The sequence below is a fragment of the Bison bison genome, unplaced genomic scaffold (assembly GCF_000754665.1).
Source record: "Bison bison bison isolate TAMUID 2011002044 unplaced genomic scaffold, Bison_UMD1.0 scf7180017864331, whole genome shotgun sequence".
Lineage (NCBI taxonomy): Eukaryota > Metazoa > Chordata > Mammalia > Artiodactyla > Bovidae > Bison > Bison bison.
Genome location: NW_011494903.1, coordinates 7,299,026 through 7,307,245, shown reverse-complemented (window position 1 = coordinate 7,307,245; position 8,220 = coordinate 7,299,026).

The following is an 8,220-nucleotide window of genomic DNA, read 5'->3' as shown; positions in this document are numbered from 1 at the left end:
CCCCCAGTCACGCCGAAACTCATCCTCAAGATGCTTTTTATAAAGACTAATGTGTGCCGTCGTAAAAGCGGCGAGGCTGGTGGCGGATACAATCTTTTTAGTCCTTTGGGAGCGGACCTCCGTGCTGTCAGAGTCCCGGCTCTGCCCTAGGCTGCCCGCTCGGCGGCTCCGGCGGGTTTCTGGCGTCTTCCGGAGCAGCCCAAGCCCAGCCGCCGGTGCGCGTCTGCCTGCACTTGGCCTCGAACCCGCGACTCTGGCGCCGCCCCCGCGCCCTCGGCTTCGCGCGCGGTGGGTACTCACTTTTCCCGGGGAGCGAGGTCTGCCATCTCACTCCGTGAGCACTTCCTGCACGAGGATGTGGACCTCCATCGTGCGTAAAGCTGTTTCAGGAACAGCGGGTAGACTCCAGAAAGAGGGAGAGGAGCGAGTTAGACTTAAAGAGAAAGGGGGCGGGGGCGGGAATGGGGCGGGGGTGAGAAGCCCAAGACCAGCAGGCTGGTGTCTGGGTGTCCCAACCTGGACTCCAGCAGCCCGGCGGCTCTGGGACAAGAAGCCCAGCAAGTGCACTTGTTCACTCTTTCTTTGCGAGAGGAGGAGTCAAGGTTGCAACATTTGTGTTCCTTGCTCGAGGCGAAACAGTGATTTTCTTAAGCCTGCAAAATGTCCATAGCCGGCCAGCTTCACCAGGTGAAGGAAGAAGCTGGGGAAGCCGGAATGCAGCAAAGAAGTGGAGAAAGAAGAACGGTTTCACCTTTAGATGGATTTTGCACGATAGATGGGGACCACAGATCTTCCGATGAGACTGCATCACAAAACAGATTGGCAAAACAATAATAGTAATAATTTAAAAATAGCTTCATAAATGGAACGACCTCAAAGCTGGTATTTCTCCTGGCAGCCAAGACGTGGAGTGTCTCCGTGTCAGATTTCTTTCCTTATTTTCGAATAACAGCTTGAACAGCAGCTTGACAGCACTGGAGCGAGGCTCCGGGGAATTGAATCTCACCTTCCCTCAGAAGAAGGAGGGGTAGGACTGAAAGGGGCAAAAACAGTCAGTGACCCGAGAAAGCAAAGAGAGCGAGAGAGCTGGTTTTGCTTTCTTTTTAGATACCCCAGTGCCTGTCTATTCTCTGCCGCATGAGTGCAACACAGAAGCATTGGTGGTGCTGAAACAACCCACGCTTTTGTTCTTTTCCACAAATACACAATTCATGTTTTCTATTGTCTTTTCTGTATGGGGGTCTGACTTTTTTTTCTCTTTTTCTGGCAATAACAAAACCATGCATAATCACTACCTTTTCTCTCTGGCAAAAGTACTGAAACAAAAGTAGTAGCTGCCTGAAGGAAATACTTATCCCTCAATTAGTAAGTTGTTAGTGTCTGTTTGCTGCTATTAATTAATATCTTATCTGCTTATTTAATTACCCAGGGGGACACCATGGAGAATATTTTAAACAAAGACAATACATTCTCAACAAAAAATAATTGGAATTCTAGGTGTATTCCCTTTTGAATGATTGACACTCTGGAATTACTGGCAAATGACACTCAGTAGTAGCCACCTGCTGAGTCCCCAGAAGCCACTGAATATTCCAAGATGGTTTGGTGATCTTTTTGGACTGGAAGCCCAGAGGCACCTGTATAGGCGTGACCACCTGATGCTTCCTGTTCAGTAATGTGACCTTGTACAATTAAACCGTAACCATCTGGTTGTCTTTGTTGCTGTTCGGTTGCACAGTCCTGTCCCACTCTTTGCGACCCAGTGGACTACAGTATGCCAGGCTTTCCTGTCCTTCACCGTCCCCCAGAGTTCTCTTAGCTGATGGGAGAAGCTTCTTTCTTGCACACTTACCTTGTTCATGGGGGCGCCATAAAGGTATGCAACCCCTGTTTATTTTCAAAACCTCTGGGTGACATGGGATTGTCAGTGGCAGAATGTTTCTACATGGCCTTTGCAAAGCAAGGCATCACCAGGTTTTTTTTTTAATGTTGATGGAAAAAATCTCACCCAAGTAACTCTAGATTGTCAGGTCTTGGAAGGCAGGGCCCTTGTTCTTCCTGTTTGTGGTTCCCAGTTAGCTACAGACAGCTCAGTTCATCAGTGCTCCTGGTTTCCAGATTGACAGATGGGTTGTTGAGTGACTAATCCACATCTCACTGGAAGAGAAGGACGAGGCTTTCCACTCTGTTGTGTAGCACACGGGCACCGTCCACGAACCACCAGCGTTAGCTCTCATGGAATTAATTACTTTGCCCCGGCTCTACTGAGATGATGCAGGAAGTCAACGGTGAATCTCAACCCCATTCCAAACTGTCTCCCTGACCCTTTTCTCTCCAGATTCATAAGCCCTACCCCTTTACTTGTGTTCCCTTCTTGCTTGTCTCTGTCTTGTCACTGTTTCAGTGGGTGTGTCCCTCCTTTTTCCTAAGCTTCCCTTCCAACTGAGTCCTAGACTCCAGCCCTACCAGCTGCCTCCAAGATATTACTGTACAGCCAGTACAGAGGAAAGAACCCAGCTTTTTGTAGGCATGGATTTGGATCTTCAGTATTTACTTGGCTTCCCTAAACCTCACTTGCCACATTGCAAATCTGACACAGTAATATAGGCCTCAAAAAATAAAAATAGTGATTATTAATTATCAGCAAAAGGAGCCATAATGGTGATAACATAAGTAAAATGCCTGACAAATAGCACTCAGTTCCCCCTCCACTGCACCCTTCCTCTTCTCCCTACCTTCAACTCACAGTTAATGTTTTCTGCCTTATCAGCTTCTTTCTCAGCCTACAATATCCTCGCATCTTCCATGACCCTGCTAACCCTTTTGGTGGCTTTATGATTTAATTCACTCCTTTCTTCATCTGTCAAGCTTGCTGAAAGAATGAGCTATAGTTCTCAGTTGTCCCTGACTCAGTAAGCTCTCAACGCCTTCTCTCAGTGGTTCTTAACTCTGGCTGTACCCTGGTCATCTGAGGACGGTTTCAAACACACTGTATCTGGGTGTCACTTGCAGAGCTCCTGGTTCAGACGGTTTGGGGGGAGGGCCCCAATTTGTCTGTTTCTATGAAGATGCCCCTGCAGAGTGGACAAAAACTGCCTTAATCCCCCTGCACCCTGGCTTCCACCACTACTACTCAGCTGCTTTCTTTCTCAGGACTGCACCTTCCCAGGGCTCACGGCACCCCTTCACTCCCTCCTCTTGGGATCCTCATTGTGTTGCTCTCAGGCCCTGCCCTCCTCCCCTGACTGTCCTCGGTCTGTCTATGGCCCTCCTCTGTTGCCTCGTGCCATGGCCCCTCTTTTTTCTCCTCCTCCCTGAATGGGAACAGTTTTATCTTTGGTCCATTACACATGCTCCCTCTTTCATTTGATCCCACCTCCAGAGGTGACCACCTTAACTTATTGGTGTGTAACTAGCCTTGGCTTCCCAAGTGGTGCTAGTGGTGAAGAATCTGCCTGCCAATGCAGGTGACGTAAGAGATGCAGGTTCCATCTCTTGAGTCAGGAAGACCCCCTGGAGGAGGGCATGGCAACCCACTCCAGTATTCTTGTCTGGAGAATCCCATTTGCAGAGAAGCCTAGCAGACCACAGTCCATAGGTTTGCACAGAGTTAGCATGCACAACTGAAGGAACTTAGCATGCACAACTCTCCTCATCCTACATGTATGTAGCCACGTCTCTATATGTACATGCTTCTCTTTTTTTAAACTAAAAACTGAATAATTTCTGTGACTTGTCTTTTGTGTCATGCAATTATATATTCTAGGTTACCAGCTATAGAATTAGCCCATCCTTTTTAATGGCAGCCGCTTCTGTAATTTATTCTACCATTCTTCCATTCTTAGATCTTTGATCATTTCAACTTTTTATTATAAAAAGTGCTATCATGATTATCTTTGCCTGTACCTTAGGATGCGTGCATGCATATGAAGTTACTTTAGTTGTGTCCAACTCTTTGCAACCCTATGAACTGTAGCCTGCCAGGCTCCTCTGTCCATGGGATTCTCCAGTCAAGAATACTGGAGTAGGTAGCCATTCCCTTCTCCAGGGGATATTCTTGACCTAGGGATCGAACCCGGGTCTCCTGCATTGCAGGCAGATTCTATACTGCTGAGCCACCAGGGAAGCCTTGTACCTTAGGACAGATACTTAGAAATGGTATTGTTAGGTCAAAGGGAATGAGAACTAAAATTTTGTAAGATCACTGCCAGATTGCTCTCCAAAAAATGTTGTAGAAAAAAGTCCTAGAAATGAGAGCCCTGAGTAGGAACATTAAAAATTCTCATATGTATTGATTACTTTAAATTCTTCCTCAATACTTATCAATACAGATGTGTACCAGTATACACTCCAACCAAGTGTTTGCTCGCATCCTTGTGAGGAACGAATTTTATCAAAATAATTTTTTTCAGTTCAATAAGCAAAATATTATACCTTAGAATTGTTCTAATTCATAGTCCCCCAAATACTTGTGAGGGAAGACATAATTCATATGTTTATTATCCCTTGAGAATTTTTTTCTCTATTTTAAATCTTATGCCTATTTTTTTTCTAGTATATTTGTTTTTCTAAAAAAATGATTTTTCTTTACTATTGTATATACATTTACATTTTGTTAAATATATTGCAAATGTTTAATATTTGTCATGTTTGCTTTGATTTTATTTATGGGCTGTTTTATTGTACAAAAGATTTAGATTTTCACCTAGCCGAATCTGTCAATTATATTCTATTAAGTCTCTGAGTTTTCTCTATTGTTTCTTTGCTTCTAATATTGTTAAAAATACTTTTAAAGACTTTTAATTATCCTAGAAATGGTTTTTAAATACTACATGAGATAGAGGATTAAATCAGTTTTCTTCTGAAAGCATAGTCAATTATCCTATTAGGTTTTATTGAAAAAAAAAATCCCTAATTTCCCACTGATTTCTAGTGTCAGATATTATACATTTCCATATACTTATATCTGTTCTGGACAATACTCTGCTTTGTTTGGCATGAGTATTTACATGCCAATAATGAACAATTCTGAGGAACTTCCATACTGTTTTCCACAGCAGCTGCACAATTTTACATTCCTACCAGTAGCACTTGAATGTTCCACTTTCTTCACATCTTCACCAACACTTTTTAAAAATAATTACCACCCCAGCAGGTGTGAGGCACTACCTGGTTGTGGTTTTGATTCGTATTTCCCTTATAATTAATGATGTCAGGTAACTTTTCTTTTACTTCTTGGCCATTTGTATGTCTTTTGAGAAATGCAATTTAATCCCTCTGGCCATTTTAAAATCAGATTATTTATGTTGTTATTTTTATTGCTTGCTTTTGAGTTGTAGGAGTTCCTTATATATTTTGGACATTAACTTCTTATTAGATATGTAGTCTGCAAATATTTTCTTGCATTCTATGGATTCTCTTTTCACTCTGTTGATTGTTCCTTCGCACACAGAAGCTTTTTAGTTTGAGGCAATTGCACTTGTTTATTTCGTTGTTTTTGCCTATTTCTTTGTTGTCATATTCAAAATGTCATTTCATGACCGATATTAAGATGTTTTCCCCTCAGTGTCTTCTAGAAGTTTTACAGTTTCAAGTCTTACATTTAAGTCTTTAATTTGTTTTGAGTAGATCTTTGTGTATCTGTATGATAAGGGTCTAGTTTCATTGTTTTTGCATGTGGATATACAATTTCCCCATCACCATTTGTTGAGAGACTCTTCTCTGCCCATTTTGTATTCTTGGCACCCTTCTCAAAGATCAATTGATAGTATATGTATGAATGTATTTCTGGTCTCTCAATTCTGTTCTGTTGGTCTATATGTCTGTTTTAGTGCCAATACCATACTGTTTTTATTCTTGTAGCTTTGTCATATAGTTTAAAATCTGAAAGTGTGTCTCCACCTTTGTTCTTCTTCCTCAAAACTGATTGATTATTCAAACTATTTTGTGGTTCCATATGATTTGTAGAACTGTTTTCTTATTCTGTAAAAATGCCATTGGGATTTTGATAGAAATAGCATCAAATTTGAATATTGTTTTGGTTAGTGTGGACATTTTAACAGTAGTGAGTCTTTCTATCCACAAACATGAGATATGTTTCCATTTATTTGTGTTTTTTTAAACTTCTTTCAGCACTATTTTATAGTTTTCAGTGGACAAGCCTTTCACCTTCTTAGTTAACTTTATTCCTGAATATTTTATTCTCTTGATGCTACTGTAAATAAGATCATCTTAATTTCATTTTGTATAATGTATTGTTAGTATATATAAATGTAACTTTTTGTATGTTGGTTTTGTATCTTGTAATTTTACTGAATTTGTTCATTAGTTCTAATAGTTGTTTTATTGTGTGTGTGTGTGGAGTCTTTAAGGTTTTCTGCATGCATGATTATGTCATTTGTAAACATAATTGTGTTTCTTTCTCTCTGATGTAGATGCCTTATATTTCTTTTTCTTGCCTAATGGCTCTATTAAGGACTTCCAGTGCTATGCTCGATAGAAGTGGTGAGAGTGGATGTCCTTGCCTTCATTTTTCATTCTTTAACTTTTTTTTTCATTCATTCACTTGTCAAAAATGCCAGGTTCATTTTTAGGTGCTGGTTTACAGCAGGAAAAATGTAACTAGACTGAGTCTGAGATCCGGTATTATATTCTGCAGTTTGGAGGAGGAAAGATTAAAAACAAACAAAGAAACTATATCAGGTGATGATATATGCTAAGAAGTAAAACAAAGCAGAGAGGAATGTGGATTAAGTCAGAGGGTCAATATTGGGCCTCTTTGATAATATAACGAGCTGAATCTTGAATAAGGACACTGAAGAACTTTTTTGGAATAAAGCTCCTCCTAGGAAGGAAGAAGGAAGCCATTGGAGTGTTGAGCAGAGTGCCAGGAGCTGACTTTTACTTCAAATGGGTCACCATACCTGATGCCATGGAATGCTATTGACAATTGTCATCCCTGTCTCCATCCTTTGTTTCTTTCTGAGATTTTTGCCGTATGAACTTGTCTCGAGAGCTTACTTTCTTGATGAAATCTTTCAGATTCAGCTTTGTAAGCTGAAGTCATCCCTTCTTCCGAATGCCTCCTCTCAAACCCCTGGGGAAGAAGGAAAATACTATACAAAGAAGCTTTCACTAGTGAGCTTTCACCATCTAAACAGCCTTTGGTGACAAGAACCTGTGGCTGGAGGCTACTGCTTCCTTCCTGGTTCAGAGTTAAGACTTCCTTGAACTTTGTCTTCCCTGATGCCTCAGTTATGAGAACTAGGGCAAGTCTTAGAGTCTTGTCTTAAGCAAGACTGCCTTTCTGTCTTTGCCAAAGTTCATATTCCTGACTCAATTGAGAAATGGGGAAGGTGATTTTCTACTTGTGGTAACATAATTGAAAGTTCTATTGTTAAACAGTTCTCCTGGGGATTTGGAATTGGGAATTTTATACTCTAGTTCTCCTTCCTCAAAGTCCCCCTACCTTCTTCTCCAGACATTCCATCCACACTCAGGATAATGTGACATGGTAGAAAGAGCACTGAACTGGGGACCAGAAGGCCTGAATCTTAGTCTGAACTCACACTGAACTGGCCATGAGGTTTTTTAGTGGAAATCTTTGGACTTTAATTCAAAATAATGGAGAACTTTTGATAGAAACAAACATTTCCTGTCTTCCACTCTGGGATGTAATATTTGACAGTCACTACCCTTATGTCAGAAAGTGAAGAGGAACTAAAAAGCCTCTTGATGAAAGTGAAAGTGGAGAGTGAAAAAGTTGGCTTAAAACTCAATATTCAGAAAACTAAGATCATGGCATCTGGTCCCATCACTTCATGGGAAATAGATGGGGAAACAGTGGAAATAGTGTCAGACTTTATTTTTCTGGGCTCCAAAATCACTGCAGATGGTGACTGCAGCCATGAAATTAAAAGACGCTTACTCCTTGGAAGAAAAGTTATGACCAACCCAGATAGCATATTGAAAAGCAGAGACATTACTTTGCGAACAAAGTAATGTCAAGGCTAGTCAAGGCTATGGATTTTCCTGTGGTCATGTATGGATGTGAGAGTTGGACTGTGAAGAAAGCTGAGTGCCGAATTGATGCTTTTGAACTGTGGTGTTGGAAAAGACTCTAATGCTGGGAGGGATTGGGGGCAGGAGGAGAAGGGGACGACAGAGGATGAGATGGCTGGATGGCATCACTGACTCGATGGACGTGAGTCTGAGTGAACT